The sequence below is a fragment of the Erinaceus europaeus genome, chromosome 5 (assembly GCF_950295315.1).
Source record: "Erinaceus europaeus chromosome 5, mEriEur2.1, whole genome shotgun sequence".
Lineage (NCBI taxonomy): Eukaryota > Metazoa > Chordata > Mammalia > Eulipotyphla > Erinaceidae > Erinaceus > Erinaceus europaeus.
The window spans coordinates 130463247-130478678 of NC_080166.1; the positions used below are offsets into that span (position 1 = coordinate 130463247).

Below are 15432 nucleotides of genomic sequence, written 5' to 3' on the forward strand. Positions count from 1 at the left end.
TCTTTCTCTCCCCCTCCTCTCTGGATTTCTCTCTGTCCTATCCAACAACGATGACAATAATAACTACAACAATAAAACAGCAAGGGAAACAAAAGGGAATAAATATTTCAAAAAAAAGAAAAAAGAAATAATCTAGATTTTTTTTTTAATGTCACAGGAACTGACCTTCCCAGATCCACAAGGACTTACTTGATCTGAATCCCCTGCACCAAGATGGCTCTTAATGGAAGAGGCCTCTTTCTGGCCATATTGAGGGAAATCTATCTGGTCTCTGTAGGGAGACCAATGCCACAGTGAACTAACGCAGTGTTGAAACTGCTCAGACTCTATGTGTTTTATCAATTTTTGGAGGAGAAAGCCAAGTGAAAGCATTCTCTGCTCTTGCTTTCTTTCCTACTGGGAAAATGAGAACATTTGTGGAAGAAAACTCTGTTCCCAGACACTATCCAAAGTCCACAGCACCATTCAGAAACCATTTTAAAAATGACCCCCACTGTACCGCTTAAAAGTCTGAAAGCATGCATTCCCAGATCCTCAGGATTTGGAAGCAAGTTTAGAATCCAGGGAGACATTTTTAATTTGAGGATGGGTATTTGGGGGAAATGTGCAGAAAAGCAGCAATGAGCCGGATCCTTGCTGTGTAGTTTCAAGAACCTTTTATATAAACATATCCTGCAACAAAGAGGCATTTCATTTATACATTGTTTATCAGGAGAAATATAGGAAAATTTATTTTCATAATATTAGTCCAATTATGGCTAACACTGCCTGAGGTTTTATGATCTTTCACTGTGCCCCAGAAAAACAGATATATCCATTATTCTAATTTTGCAAATGCTCTGCCCCAGGTCAGGTCATTTTTTTCTGTTTCTTCTTCTTTTTTTTTTAAAGATATATTTTATGGGAGTCAGGCGGTAGTGCAGTGGGTTAAGCACACATGGCGCAAAGCACAAGGACCAGCATAAGGATCCCAGTTCGAGCCCCCGGCTCCACACCTACACGTGTCTGTCTTTCTCTCCCCCTCTGTCTTCCCCTCCTCTCTCCATTTCTCTCTGTCCTATCTAACAATGATGACATCAATAACCACCACAACAATAAAAAACAACAAGGGTAACAAAAGGGAAAGTAAATAAATATTTCAAAAAATGTTTAAAAAGATATATTTTATTTGTTTATCTACTGAATATCAACAGAGAGAAACCAAGGGAGAGAGGAAATAGAGAGAGGGAGAGAGAGAGAGACCTGCGGCACTGCTTCATTTACCCCCACATCACTTTCTGATTTTTTTCTTTAATAATTTTCATTAGTGATTTTGATACTGATTTACAAGATTAGGAAGTAATAGGGGTATAATCTAATAGTGTTCCCACCACCAAAGTTCTCTGTCCCCACTCCATACACTGCAAACTGCAGTAATTCTCTCAAGGTCACAGATAAGGGTTTACATCTGTCTATATCTACCCCCCCCCCCAGTTTTCTATGGCTCTGTCTTCACCCCCTTTCTAATCACACCGACAACTGCTATTACTTCCAAATGTCCTCCATTCTTCCTTCTTCTCTCTCAGTTACGAGAAATAGTGCCTGACTTCCTCTGGTGCTTTCCAGCTCTGTCTCCCTTCCAGTGATGGTATAAAAACAAAATCCCTGGTGACAGATGCTTCGGGTCCTAATGGGGCTGGGGTTCAGAGCCCTCTGGTCATCATCTCCTATCAGTTACCCCTCTGGAAATATGAAGCAAAATTCTTTACGTGGTGCAGAAGGTGGAAGGTCTGGCTTCTGCAATTCTCTCCACTGGACATGAGCATTGACAGGTTGATCCACACCCCCAGCCTGTTTCTAAGTTTCCCTACTTTCTCTGATCTTTTCACCAGTGACACTCAGCTGTCTAGGCCTTTCATCTGGACTTTTCCTTGGCTTTGTCAATAGGACCTTCTTTCCCAGAGAAGTGGATGGGAACCTCTAAGCTCTAATCGCTCCCAAGTGACACTTAGCTAGAGCCTGGCTGCTGCAGAATTGCAATGCTAGTCCCTCAGTGGCACTGCCATCAGTCCCTTGGGCTCACTTTGCTCTTGAACTTGAATGGGGCTCCCTGCATCTTTCCCTCCACCTGAAATCTGGCTTCTGCTTAGAGAAAAGGCAGGCAGTTGAACTGTTTTGTAGCTTCAAAAGCCTGAGTCCTACATGAGCTCCAAGGACACAGCAAATCACTGTGATAGAACCAAGGTATTGAATTTTGATTCATGGGGACATAACAACAGTAGTCTCTCTCTCTCTCTCTCTCTCTCTCTCTATCTATCTATCTATCTCTCCTCTCTCATTTTCTTATATACTTTTCAATTTTATCTTATTATTGCATAGAAACAGAGAGAAGTTGAGAGGGGAGGGGGAGATAGAGAGGGAGAGAGACAGAGAGACAACTGCAGCCCTGCTTTACCACTCATGAAGCTTTCCCCCTGCAGGTGGGACCAGGAGCTTGAACCTAGATCCTTGTGCACTGTAATGTGAGCGCTTAACCAGGTGCAAACAGGTGTGCCAGCACAACAATATTCTCTATCTCTCTTTCTCCCTCCTTCCCTTCCCTTCTCCCCCAACCCCCTCTCTCCTTACTCACATCTTGGCCCTTGCTAAATCAAGATGCAGTCCTGCAAAAACAGCTTCTAACCAGCCCAGCCCGCCCAGTCTCTGGTGGCTACAAGGCCCACCCAAGCTGGGCCACCCAATGGAGGAAGCCTCTCCAAACACAGGCTCCCTTTTCTGATCCTTTTGTCAACACCACTTCACAGCCGGAACAGGATCCCCCGCATATGCCAGGGAGGCTGTTCCCTCCACTCCAAATAGCACCTGCCTGCAATTTCTCTGGTTCCTGCTGCAGACACCTCAGTGTACTGGCATCACTGCACCGAGGATCCTGCTCTGTGTTGTCATTGCCCTAATGGTGAACAGTGTCTGCTCTGGCCTTTAGGAGTGTGAACTGCGTAGAGGAATTCTCTAGGACCTCTTGTTCTTGAACCCTGAATGCTAAACTCAAGCAAGCCTATAGCAGGGAGGGAACCAAGTTTTATTTGTAACACATGGGCCATCATATTGATCATACTGATAAATTGGGGTGGTCAGGTTACACACACACACACACACACACACACACACACACACACACACACACACACCTGAGTATCTTTGACTTAGTAAGTGGTCAGCTGGCCTAGCAAACCTTAATCACTCCAAGCTAACAAGGGAAATTCACTTAGAATTCTTCCAACCATTCTGGGGATGAAGTAGGTATAAGAATTGGGGGGGGGGGGGCAGACGTGATGCAATTGGTTAAATGTACACATTACAGTGCGCAAGGACCTGGGTTCAAGCCCTCGGTCCCCACCTGCAGGGGGGAGGGAGGATCTTCACAAGTGGCGGAGCAAGGCTGAAGGTATCTCTCTGTCTCTCTCAATTTTTATCTCCCCCTTTATCTCAGTTTTTGTCTCTAATAATAAATAAAGAAGATTTAAAAAAAAAAGCTATATGCTATATGTGTTTAAATTGATTTTATCCTCAAGTCCCCCTGTCTCCTCCCCAGGGAACTTAAGAATTTTTCTAAACGGTTCGAGCCCCCGCCTCCCCACGTGTAGGCGGTGAAGCAGGTCTGCAGGTGTCTGTCTTTCTCTCCCCCTCTCAGTCTTCCTCTTCTCTCTCCATTTCTCCCTGTCCTATCTAACAACAACAACATCAATAACAACAACAACAATAAAAAAACAAGGGCAACAAGAGGGAAAATAAATAAATATAAAAAGAAAGAATTTTTCTAAAATTGTATGGAACATAATTCCTATCCAAGAATTGTTCTTTCTCCTATGAAAAATTTGCTGAGGAATCTTGGTTTTCCTTGAATTTTCGGCTGTAATTTTATTTATTTATTTATTTATTTATTTAGTCTCCAGGGTTATTGCTGGGCTCGGTGTCTGCGCTATAAATCCACTGCTCCTAGAGGCCATTTTTCCCATTTAATTGCCCTTGTTATAGTGGTTATTATTGTCATAGCTGTTGTTTTTGTTGGATAGGACAGAGAGAAATGGAGAGAGGTGGGGAAGACAGAGAAGGGGAGAGAAAGACAGACACCTGCAGACCTGCTTCACCACCTTTGAAGTGTCTCCTCTGCAGGTGGGGAGCTGGGGGCTCGAACTGGGATCTTTAGGACAGTCCTTGCACTTTGTGCCACGTGCGCTTAACCCACTGCACTACCCCTCAGATCCTGACTGTAATTTTATAGTCTAGGTTATGGATTTAAAATGGCCTTTCATGTCTTGAAAGGAAGGAAAGAAGAGCAAATATTCCATATCTGAGAAGCAGGTCTTAAAATTGCTCCGACCTCAGGCGAGGGAGATAGCATAATGGTTATGCAAGAGACTTTGAGACCAGGGGTTCACCACACTCTGTGAGCGCAGGTCCCACTCATGGGAGGGCGAACAGCCTGCCTCTATTCCCACTAGATAGTCTGACTGCATTTCTCCTCCCCATTTCATATCCAAGGGCTCCAATGCCTTCTGTCATATTCTGGTTTTTCACCCTTTTCTTATGTATAAATTTGCTAGGACAGAGAGAAAGTGGGAGGAGAGGGGAAGATAGGAAACAAGAAAGAGAGAAACCTGTAACACTGCTTCAGTACTCATGACGCTTCCCCTCCACAGGTGAGCGCAGGGGGACTGAACCTGGGTCTTAGAGAACTGTAACATGAGAGCGCTCAGGCTTGCCACTGCCTGCCCCCATCTCTCTTTTTTTTTCTTAGTACTTGGTGTGCAAATACTTCCAACAAACAGTCAGATGAACATGCCCTGAGGACTACAATGTTGTGAATATTGTTGATCTTTTTTGTTTATTTGTTTGCTTGTTTGTTTTTCTCTCAGATCTAAAGTCTTCCTGTCTTATAATGAATCCACTCGGGGTTTTAAGCACCATCTCTTTTCTCTCTGCTTTTGCTATGTTGTTTTCCTTATGCCCTAAGCCAAGTTCTTAGCCAATAGCAGGTCACAGAATCCTTTGAAGCAACACTACATGTACTGGGATTGTCTTCCAAAATAAATACAGCCAGCAATATTTTCTGCTATACAGATGACTATGTTAAAATAAAGAAGGCCTACCCTTAAAACTTCATTGGTGATAGCTAGCTCTTACTAGTTTAAAGTCCTTTTCTCTCTCTCTCTTTCTCCTTCTCTCTCTCTCCCTCTCTCTCTCTCTCTCCCCCTGAACATTTTTCTAGAGCTACATACCTTCCCCTCTTTTGTTTTGGTGGGATTAGCTACCTCTTACTACTTTAAAGTCAGCCTCTCTCTCTCTCTCTCTCTCTCCCCCTGAACATTTTTCTAGAGCTACATACCTTCCCCTCTTTTGTTTTGGTGGGATTAGCTACCTCTTACTACTTTAAAGTCAGCCTCTCTCTCTCTCTCTCTCTCTCTCTCTCTCTCTCTCTCCCTCTCTCTCTCTCCCCCTGAACATTTTTCTAGAGCTACATACCTTCCCCTCTTTTGTTTTGGTGGGATTAGCTAGCTCTTACTAGTTTAAAGTCAGTCTCTCTCTCTCTCCCTACCTCCCTGAACATTTTTCTAGAGTTACATACCTTCCCCTAACCTTTTGTTTTGGTGAGATAATGCTTGTCTAATATGCACTGTTTTTTTTTTTCATCTTTTTTCTTATTTCTTATTTTTACCCATGCTAGTATCAAAAGAGAATTGTCTCCTGTTATTTATTTTTCCCCCAGAATGCACATTCTCAGGATACTATTTTATGACCTGCTGATAATTTCCATTTGGAGAGCAGGAGTGAAACCAGTTTAAAACTCACCTTCGTAGAAAGACAGTTTATTTTATTTTATTTTTTATTTTTTTAACTTTTTTCCCTTTTGTTGCCCTTGTTGTTTATTGTCATTGTTATTATTGTTGTTGTTATTGTTGTCACTGTTGTTGGATAGGACATAGAGAAATGGAGAAAGGAGGGGAAGACAGAGAGGGGGAGAGAAAGACAGACACCTGCAGACCTGCTTCACTGCCTGTGAAGCCACCCCCCTGCAGGTGGGGAGCCAGGGGCTTGAACCAGGATCCTCACTCTGGTCTGCGTGCTTTCCGCCACAAGCATTTAACCCGCTGTGCCACTGCCTGGCTCCTGAGAGACAGTTTTTACCCAGACCCGACTATAAGGGAGATGTTTCCCTTTCTCTAATTGTTCATTGCTCATCAGGCTGTCTCTGAATGTTGGCAACTTGTGATTACTTCCCATCATCATCTTCAGATTGGGGTATTTTGTCCTTCCAAACAGAAAACAGTGACCATATTTCACTGAGGACCTTGCCTGTGTCCAGTTCCTCTGATCTCCCCAAACAGAGGAAAAGCCTCTGTTTGTGTGTCTGTGTGTCTGTTGGCTCTCTTCCATTCACAGCATCCTGGCCCCAGACAAAGTCTTCTTTTCATCTTTCCTTTGCATAACTAGAGATGAGTGTCCCCCCCAAATCACTGCTTCAAGCATTGCCTGGGCTGCAGTCTGTCCTTTCCCACTTCTAATTCTCCATGAAAAGTTCCTTCTCTTAACTCTCATCCTATCCCTAACTCAGTCTCTGTCACCTGAGAAGATTCCACTAGGCGTGACTGTGCTCACAAGAAGAAAATGCTTTGGAAGCCAGGTACTTCAGTCTATTTAAAGAAAATTCCTGAAATGGGGAGAGAGTGGAATGGTTATGCAAAAGGCTCTGATGCTTGAGGCTCTGAGGTCCCAGGTTCAGTCTATACCACAGACCTAAGTAGAGTGCTCTGTGTCTTTATCTCTTGTTGGGTTGTATCACGGGAGAGAGAGAAGAGACAAGGAACTTGTGGCGGATGGGGGGGCGCAAATCTTTATTCACGCGGACACCCCAGAATTGGGTGTGAGCACAGCAGTTCAGGTCACATGGAGCCAGCAAAATGGCCGCCTCCCACTATGCCCACCAGCCCTTCTCCAGGTTGGGTTGCTGAAGAGAAAAGAGCAAAGAGAGCGAAAGCAGAAACAGGAGAGGCTTTTATGGGAGGATTCTGGAAGTGGCAAGTTGGACGGGATTGGCTAGGAATGGTGGTGGAGAGAGGCAAAAGGCATGTCGGGAAGGTGAAAGCATCCTTAGCAACTGTTGCAATGGTTTTAACTGAATTAGCAGTACCCTGAGAGGATAATGTGGTGGAGCTCTGTAAATAATACTTGCATGGAAATATATAATTGTGCATCTGCACAATTTCCCAACACTCTCTGTATCTTTCTCTCATGACCTATCTCTCTCATCAAATAATAAATCATACAAAGGAGTATCTTCAACCTTTGATTTCACCTTCTCAGAGTAAGGGCTTCATCCTGAAGTTCTATTCCTTATTTCCGATACCAATGCCTTGAAAAGGGAACTGCATCCAGAGCCTCAGATTTGCCCATTGGTGCCATGCCGTCTGTATGGAAATGTCTATAATGTCCTGGGCTTCACACAATACAAACACCCTTTCTCTCTCTTGACCTGAGAGGTACAGGGAGAGAAACACTGAGGTACACTGAAGACATGCCTGTGATCACTGATTTGAAATCTGATTTAGAAAGTATCAATAGGATGGGAGTTAGACACTAGAGTTCAGGAATTATTTCCATGAAAGAGATTGTATTTATTTATTTATTTACTTACTTAATTTGTTCACCACTTCTATCAAATTCAGCTTGGGTGTTACTCTAAGAGGTGTATTTTATTATCAAGACTCCAGAGGAATCCTTTAAACGTCAACCCTTTATATAGTGCAAAGGTCATTATTATAAGCTATTTGTTTTACCTTTTTGTTTTTATTTTTTAATTTTTTTAATCCTAGAGTTATCACTGGGGTTCCGTGCTGACACTATAATTCCACTGCTCTTGCCATCATTTTTTTGGATAGGACAGAGAGAAATTGAGAGAGGAGGGAAAAATAGAGAGAGGGTGAGAGAAAGAAAGACACTGGCAGATCTGCTTCACCGCTCGTGAAGCAACCTCCTTGCCAGCAGGGAACCAAGGGCTTGAACTGGGATCCTTGTCCTGGTGCTTGTGCTTTGTACTATGTGTGCTTAACCTGGGGCAACACAACCTACGCTCCCCCCCCTTTTTTTTTAAGAACCAGCAAACTAACTTGGGCCAAGTTGGTTGCTACTAATTTTTTTAAATTATATTTATTTTCCCTTTTGTTGCCCTTGTTGTTTTTATTGTTGTTGTTGTTGTTACTGATGTGTTTGTTGTTGGATAGGACAGAGAGAAATGGAGAGAGGAGGGGAAGACAGAGAGGGGGAGAGAAATTCACCGCCTGTGAAGCGACCCCCCTGCAGGTGGGGAGCCAGGGGTTGAACCAGGATCCTTACTTCCATCCTTGCGCTTTGTGCCACGTGTTCTTAACAGCTGCACTACCGCCTGACTCCCACCTCTCTTTTTTATAGTCTTGTAAAACAGAAGGTGATCCACAAATACTAAAATGAAAACAGTTTGACCCTCAGAAGAACCATGTTCAACATTACACTTCAGAAAATGCACATGCATTTTAAAATAGTAGCATGTAAAATAGACACAAACCGGTAATAATTTTCCCCATTATAATTCAAATGCTCCATTCTCTGGAACCATAACTACTTTGAATTTATCATGAAAGAAAAACCACCAAATGGAATTAAATACTTACATATAACTATTAAGACACAGTTTGACATGATTTAAAAAAATGGAAATAGCAAATATTCAATGATAGAACTCTGGCAATAAAATGAGGGTGTAACTATGGGTTATATGGTTATATGATATCATAATTTTTAAGTAAGGAAACTATATAAAAAAACATATATATGCTAAATACTAAGGAGAAGATCCCACACAGTAGCCTAACTACAACTCCACAAAGCTAACGTCTTCACAAAACCACAGGAAACACACAGACAGATCTTCTTATAGCAGCTTGGGTTAAGGTGCTAGAACCATGGTGACGCTTCTCTTTGTCACAGCTGTCCCATCATTGCTTATGGTTTTTAAATGCAGAGGAGGTATTTCAAACCTACATGCACACACACCATGTCTTGAATATGTAAGGAGTTCTTAGTCATTCCTCCAGACTGGTGAAATCACATTAACAGTCAAGGGCCAACACCATTGGGATTGGTATCTATATTCCTTGAAGTACAAGATACTCTAAGTCCCCAAGTTAATGCTAGATAACAGAGGCATCTCTCCCTGTGATGACAGGTTCAGGGGGGCTGAGCTTGTCTCTTTACCTCAGTGAACTCCCGTTTATCGTCCCAGTTGTCTGGCTTACGTCAAGAGAAAGTGTGGTCTGTATACACAATGGAATACTACTACCCAGCGATGAAGCAAGGATGAGTTGCTTTTTGTTTCAAGTTTGTTGATATGCTTCTAAAACTTCTATGCTTCTGTTTCATTGGTTTATCCCCCCCTGCTTATACTGTATTCTATTTACATAACCACTGTTAACTAAGCACTGCCCTGCCTGCAGGGCATTGGTTTAATCCTCACTGGTTCATGATGTCTTTTTGCTCCGCCCCCTCTCCTAGTACACCCTGATTTCCACCAATCTCTTTTCACTCCACCCTACTTGGCGAGTATATATAAGGACAGGATTGTGATTAGAGAGAGCTTAGATTGCGTTGCGTTCTACATGAATAAAAAGATACTGTTTCCCAGCTCAGCCATGAGTCTCTGGTCATCTCTCTCTCCTGCCCGTGTTGCTAGCCCCGCAAAATTGGGTGGGATTCCTGGAGGTTGTGCTAAGTCAGAAAGGTTAGAGATAGAAGGATGAGATACTAGATGTCCTCACTCATGTATGGGATCTTAAAGGAATAAAATAAGGAAATGGAGAAAATGAATGGCAAACCCTGAGATTCTGAGGCAGATCTGAGGCTATTAAAGAGGGAAGAGCCAGGGGAGTGGAAGGAGGGAGGGAATAGGGCAGATGGGATGAGAGACGGCAGGTGGGGTGTGATATGCCTCCTTTAGATAAAAGGAAAATAGTTCTCCTGGAACACACAGTTATCACTCTCAGAAAATTTAAGTCTGGGAGTAGGACAGTAGTGCAGTGGGTTAAGCACAGGTGGCGAAAGCACAAGGTCCCATGTAAGGATCCCAGTTCGAGTCCCCAGATCCCCACCTGCAGGGGAGTCACTTCACAAGTGGTGAAGCAGGTCTGCAGATGTCTGTCTTTCTCTCCCCCTCTCTGCCTTCCCACCCCTCTCTCCATTTCTCTCTGTCCTACCCAACAATGATGACACCAATAACAACAACAATAATAACTACAATAATAAAACAACCAGGGCAACAAAAGGCAATAATAAAAAAGGAAAGTTTAAGACTGTCTTTGTTTTTTCCCCCTGAGCCTGAAATCTGATATGCGGTGAACCCAAGTTATTATCTGAGGAGATGATGTCATGGCTACAAAAAGGACCAGAAAGCTGGATCAGGAAAGAGAGTAGGGAATTTTTATGGGAAATATGGGAAAGATGTATAAATATTGTTGACTGTAAACCCCATTTATTTGATGTGATCTGGGGCCCATATTCAGCTTAGGAGCCTATGTGACCTCTGCATCCCTGTAGATCTGAGCTCACATTCTGTGGTCATGAGAATATTCCAAGCTGCCCCAGTATCAGGACCCATCTTCCTCAGGTGTAGTATAGAGTATGGAACATTCTCTACCATTGTTGATCCACATTGGGGGCAAGGTCCTATGGGAGCCCACAAAGGGGTCTATTGTGTTGTTCCTGATAGGAATGACTGATAACAATGGAGAGTGGGATTTATTCAAGGTCTAGGCCCATCATGTCTGTTTAGGAATCTCAGACTCCCAAAACAGGGAGTCTGAATAGGGCCCCAGCTAATGGGGTGGCCTGATAGTGACTAAAGAGTCATCATTAAAGTATGCCAGTCTCTTGCCCTTATTCAGCTTTTACAGTCCTTGCTTTGATAAGGTTAGCTTCAGAGTGAGACCCTTTAGAATATAACTAAAATATGCCTACTAGCTATCTACAAAACGGAGATCTTCTTCCAACTCTTCATCTGCACTATTCCAGCCTCTTGGTTCATGATTGTTCAATACTTTGTTTGGCTTTGTATGTTAACTATCTTTTCAGCCACCTAGTTCCAGATGCTATCATGATGCCAACCAGACTTCCCTGGACAGACAACCCCACCAATATGTCCTGGAGCTCCCATTTCCAAGAACCCTGCCCCACTAGGGAAAGAGAGATGCAGGCTGGGAGTATGGATGGGCCTGTCAACACTCATGTTGATCGGGGAAGCAATTTCAGAAGCCCACAATGCATCCCACAATGACCTTGGGTCCATACTCCCAGAGGGATAAAGAATAGGAAAGCTATCAGGGGAGGGGATGAGATACAGAGTTCTGGTGGTGGGAATTGTGTGGAGTTGTAGCCTGTTTATCCTATGGGTTTGTCAGTGTTTCCTTTTTATCAATAAAATAAAATAAAAAGTATGAAAAAAGAGAAAATTTAAGACTCAACTGCCAGTAAAATACAATATCAAACACTAACAAAACAGGAAACAAATACAAATGTAGGATTGGTGTACTTTGATGTTATATTTGCTTTATTTTTTGAAGTCTTTTAAAACTTTTTTTTATTATCTTTATCTGTTTATTGAATAGAGACAGCCAGAAATTGAGAGGAAGGGGGAGATAGAGAGGGAGAGAGACAACTGGACAAATGCAGCTCTGCTTTACCACTCATGAAGCTTTCCCCCTGCAGGTGGGGACTGGGGGCTTGAACCTGGGTCCTTGCACACTGTAAAGTGAGTGCTTAATTAGATGCACCACCACCTAGCCCCCCTTATATTTGCCTTTCTACATAAATTGTCCCTTTAGGGGGTGGGGCAGGTGGTAGTGCACATAATATAAGACCAAGCAAGGATTGGGGTTTGAAACAACAACTCCCCACTTGCAGGAGGTGTCGCTTCACATGGAATGAAACAGTTCTACAGGTGTCTATCTTTCTCTCCCTTTGTATATCTTCCCCTTCTTTCTCAACTTCTCTGTCCTATCCTACAAGAGAAGGAAGGAAGGAAGGAAGGAAGGAAGGAAGGAAGGAAGGAAGGAAGGAAGGAAGGAAGGAAGGAAGGAAAGGGCGACCAGGAGCAGTAGATTCATAGTGCTGACGCAGAGCCCCAGTGATAACCCTGAAGAAAAAAAAAAAAATCTCCCTTTGGATAAATCCCTTGACCTTGAATATTCTGAAACTGGGCCAGGGCAGACAGCATAATGGTTATGCAAAGAGACTCTCAAGCCTGAGGCTCCAAGGTCTCAGTTTCAATCCCCCCACACCACCTTAAGCCAGAGCTGATCAGTGCTCTAGAGAGAGGAAGAAGGGTTGATTCTGAAATGAAGTCAACATCCTTTACAAAGCACACATGCACACGTACACAACTGTGTATGCAAGTATGTTGTATAAATAAATACTTGGCTGAAAGGAGAAAAAGGAAGCAAATGGTATTTCAAAGTAACACTTCACCCCAGGGGGAAAAAGTTCATTCAAATCTTCATTCTCAAAACTTTAAGCAAATTATACTAATTTCAGTGGTAAGGGTTTTTTTTTTTTTTTTCCCTTCTTTTAAAATGTAACATTTTTAAAATACAGAGTATTTTAAAATATAGCAATTTTCCTCTTCAGAATTGCTTGTTGTCATATCTAAAAGAGCTATATTAGGACCACCTCACCAGACATGAACTGTCTTTAGTTGTTTTTAGTTTTTTTGTTTTACTTGTTCGATTTTTGCTTTTCTAGAGCACTGCTCATAAAAAAGAAATTGCCTGCCTGAAATACAGACCTGTACCCTTAGGCCTTTTTAAAGCAACCTAAAACCTCTTACATTCCAGGGGCAGCAAGCGCTTTAGTTTGGATCACCTCTTTATAGCACAACCATTGAGAGGTAATTATAAAACAACAATTTTAAAAAGATGTATAGGGGGGCTGGGTGGTAGCATACTTGGTAGAGTATAAATGTCACTGAGCTCAAGGACATGGGTTCAAGGCCTTGATCCCCACCAGCAGGGGAGAAGCTTCACAAGTGGTGAAGCAGTGTTGCAGGTGACTCTTTAAAAAAAAATACATTTATGGGAGTTGGGCAGTAGGGCAATGGGCTATGCGCACGTGGCGCAAAGCCCAAAGCCCGGAATAAGGATCCCAGTTCCAGCCTCTGGCTCCCCACCTGCAGGGAAGTCTTTTCACAGGTGGTGAAGCAGGTCTGCAGGTGTTTATCTTTCTCTCCCCCTTTGTCTTCCCCTCCTGTCTCCATTTCTCTCTGTCCTATCCAACAATGATGACATCAAGAACTACAAGAATAAAACAACAAGGGCAACAAAAGGGAATACATAAAATAAATAAATAAATAAATAACATTTAAAAATACATTTATTATTGTTGGATAGAGAGAAATTGAGAGGGGAGGGGGTAATAGAGAGGAAGAGAGACAGAGACACATCTGCAGCCCTGCTTCACCACCCATGAAGCTTTCCCCCTGCAGGTGGGGACCAGGGGCTTGAACCTGGGTCCTGGCACACTGCAATGTGTGGGCTTAACCAGGTGTGCTACCGCTTGACCTAGCAGGTGACTCTCTCTCTTTCTCTCTCTGTTCCTCTCTCTCTCTCTATATATATATATATATGTATATATATATATATGTATATGTATATACATATATATATATATAAAATCTTGATTTCTATGTCTGCCCAATAAATAAATAAAACATTAATAAATACAAACATATTAAGAGGCAAGGAAATAGTTCACCAAGTAGAATGCATGCCTTGCTATACCTGAGGCCCAGGTTTGACCCCAGGCACCACATGTCAGGTTCCGCAGCACTAGAGGAAGCACAAGCGCTGTGGTATCTCTCTCACTAATCACAAGGAGAGACTGGCCTGAGCATGGTGAAATCATATATACTGGGAGCCTCTCCCACCATAGTTATTGTCTTTAAATTAACTATCATCGTCATTCGTATTGTTCTTATCAAACAGTTTGGTCAGGCGTCCAGAGTTAGCAAGCAATTCTGTGACAGCAGAAAAGTCAGGGTCACCTAGCTCACCCCAAGTTCAGAGCTCTGGGCCCACCTGGGGCTTCGGGCCTGGCTGGCCACTCCACTGGCTCAGGACTCAGGGACAAACCAGCGTGGTTCTGAGCTGACCGGGCTCTGTAGACCCATGGCCACTGTCACCAGGCTGATTCATCTCAGCACAGAGCCTCCTGGGGTCCCCCCCAAACCGGGGGCCAAGAGGGGACCAGGCAGAGAGCAGGCCCGGGCCCTGCCAAGCCTGCTGAAGCAGGGGACTGTCCCCTCCCGTGTGTTCTCCGCCGGGTGCGACGCGCCCACCCCCACGCAGTCACCTGCCCCGCACCCCCACCCCACGGCTGGGCCTGCGGGCCTAGGAGGGGCCCCTGAGCTTGCAGCCACCCCCGCCCCGCGCCCCCCTGGCCCGGAAAGTCGAACCCCATCGCGGAGACTCCTCCCAGGCCTAGAACTGGGGTACCCCCGCCGCCCCCGCGGCCCGGCCGGGCCCGCGACCAACCTGGAACGCGGGTGCGCAGCGCGGTCATGGTGCCCCGGGGCCGGCCGGCCTCCTGGGGGGCGCGCGGTGCGGTGCGCGGGGCCCGGCGCGGAGAGGCTGATGCGCGCAGCCCGGCCGCGGGACGGAGGACGCGGCGGCGCGCGGGGCGGAGGGTCGGTGCGGGCGGGCGGTGCGGGCAAGTCGGGCTCTCCGCGGCGGCGGCGCAGGCGGGAGGACGGGCGGGCGCGGCAACAGCTGGTGCGCCTCCTGGCCTGGCGTGTGCGCTGGGGACAGGGACCGACAGGCGGGCACACGCCACACGCGGGGCCACCGCACACTGGCCAGCAAGGCCTGTGCACGCCTGTGCTGCGCCCCCAGACTTGTCTTCCACGCGCAAGCCCCAGACGGCGCGTCCTGCAAGGGTCCTGAGCTTGGGGGGCTGGGGGTGGAGGTGGGGGAGTGCAGGCTACCAATGCGTGGGGGGGGGGGGCAGGGTCTTGCAAAGACTTTGCTGTCAGAGAGAAGCTGCCAGGCCTGGTCCTGTATGTCTGCAGGTCTGTAGATACCGTGCGTGCATGCATGCATCTGATATGCTCAGTGTGCAGATACCTGTACGTGCATGGGTCTGTGTGTGTCAGGGCATTGAGCGCGTGAGCATGCGCATGAGTCCATGTGGGAGCGCATGTTTATGTGTCTGTCTGCACACGTGTGTCGGTCTGCATGCATGAGGCGTCTTACTAGGCACAGTATCTGAAGATAAAGGTCAGCTTTGCCTTCCAGTATGAGGCGACTCATTAATGAGCGCTCAGGACACATCATAGTTATCCAGATCTGTCCACGGTTCCTGAAAATACTGTGCGTCTGG

At 45.0% G+C, this 15432-nt stretch overlaps 1 protein-coding gene across 1 annotated transcript in view; it reads right to left on the reverse strand.

Moving 5' to 3' along the window:
- The window catches only part of NALCN (sodium leak channel, non-selective), a 349157-nt gene extending 334493 nt beyond the window's left edge, over positions 1–14664 (reverse strand). Inside the window, exon 1 of the mRNA XM_060191812.1 lies at positions 14589–14664. The gene's annotated coding sequence lies outside the window, so the exon portion shown is untranslated. The remainder of the gene's footprint in view (positions 1–14588) is intronic.
- Between the last annotated feature and the right edge of the window lie 768 nt (positions 14665–15432).